Genomic DNA, 2,161 nt, shown 5'->3' on the forward strand with positions numbered 1-2,161 from the left:
AAATTCTATCATGCAATCTCCGGCATCGTTTCTATCACCAAGGCCATATTTTCCAGCTGCCAATCCTTCTTCTTTGTTTCCAGCTTCCCCATTCCAGTTACCAGTAATTATCAGTGCATCCTGATTGCATGTTTGATCAATTTCAGACTGCATAAGCTGGTAGAAATCTTCAATTTATTTATCTTTGGCCTTAGTGGTTGGTGCATAAGTTTGAGTAATAGTTGTATTAACTGGTCTGCCTTGTAGACATATGGATATTATCCTATCACTGACAGCGTTGTACTTCAGGATAGATCTTACAATGTTCTTTTTGATGATGAATGCAATGCCATTTCTCTTCAAGTTGTCATTCCCAGCATAGTAGACCATATGATCGTCTGATTCAAAATGGCCAATACCAGCCCATTTCAGCTCACTAATGCCTAGGATATGGACGTTTATGCGTTCCATTTCATTTTTGACAATTTCCAAGTTTCCTAGATTCATACTTCGTACATTCCACATTCTGATTATTAATGGATGTTTGCAGCTGTTTCTTCTCATTTTGAGTTGCGCCATGTCCCCCAAATGAAGGTCTCCAGAGGTAGAAAATGGGGAAGCATTTTGGTGGAGGAAAATATATATAGGTAAGAAAAGAGTGACGAGACTGGTCTGCTCAAAGGGCCATATCAGCAAATGAAGATCCTGAAAGCTTGACTCCATCCATGTCATTCAGGTCAACTCTACTTTGAGGAGGCAGCTCTTCCCTAGTCGTCTTTTGAGTGCCTTCCAATCTGGGGGGCTCATCTGGTGGCATGATATCAGACAATGTTCCGCTGCTATTCATAAGGTTTTCACTGGATAATTCTTTTCAGAAGTAGACTGCCGAGTCCTTTTTCCTAGTCTGTCTTAGTCTAGAAGCTCAGCTAAAACCTGCCCACCATGAGTGACCCTGCTGGTGTCTGAATACCAGTAGCATAGCTTCCAGCATCACAGCAACACCCAAGCCCCCACAGTACCACAAACTGTCATATAGGGTCACTATAAGTCAGAATTGAGTCAATGAAAATGGGTTAGTCACATATGCTCTGTAAACAAAGTGCTCAGTTTTAAAATAGATATGTTCTATAGCAGCCTAGGAGTCCTTGGGTGGTGACAATGGTTAACTCAGCAGCTTTCAGAAAGGTTGGAAGTTTGAGTCCACCCAGAAGCTCCTCAGAAGAAAGACCTGGTGATCTACTTCCTAAAAATTAGCCATTGAGAACCTTATGGAGCACAGTTGTTCTCTGACACACATGAGGTCACCATGAGTTGGATTTGATTTGTCGGTAACTGGTGTAGCAGCTGAAGCTTTTCAAAATATATTTTCACATATTTGTCTATGCAAAATAAAAAAGGAAAAAAGCTAATTTTGGTTGGACCAGTTATTTAATCAGCTTAATACTATATTAAAGGTTAGTTAGAAGTTACTTCCTCTAAGGAGATGATAAAGGCCATAACTGAACCCTCAGCATCTTTCAGATACTCATTGTGCTAAGGATATTATAGGCATCATTTCATCTTCAGCATCATCTCAGGAAGTGTCATCAAAATTATTTAAATAAAGCTGAAATGTTCATTTTAGTTTTTAAAATATAACATCTCATTAAATTTTTTATGAAAATAAAACAATTTGCACTGTTGGTGTTCAATAAGTTTAAATGCCAGTGTAAAAAGATGACATCATACTTATGTGTTATTTAATCAGACAACACCCTATCTTAGGCTAGTCAGAAGTTGCATCATGTTAAGAAATGACAAACACCATAATTGAACCCTCATCATCTTTTAGGCACTCACTGTGCTAAAACTCTGTGGGGACTATTTTTCTTTTTTTTAATCTTCACCATCATCTTAGGAAGTGTTATCATTTTCATTTCACAGATAAGGAAAAGTCCCAAAAGTTTTAATTAATTTGCTAAAGATCACATAACTCAGGCCCACCCCTAGTAATAGCAGGGCCTGGACAAGGGCGCAAATGAAAGTCTCCATGTCATATGTCAACGTAATTAAAAATGAAAAAAATAAGCTACCAAGGTAGTAAATAATTGTACCCTATTCCACTACCTTGACACATGTACTTTTATAACTATAAAATTGAAAAGCGTGTAAAGCTGTGTTTTTAATGTGACTAAAAGTTGGC

The sequence above is a fragment of the Trichechus manatus genome, unplaced genomic scaffold, assembly GCF_000243295.1.
Source record: "Trichechus manatus latirostris isolate Lorelei unplaced genomic scaffold, TriManLat1.0 scaffold00206, whole genome shotgun sequence".
NCBI lineage: Eukaryota > Metazoa > Chordata > Mammalia > Sirenia > Trichechidae > Trichechus > Trichechus manatus.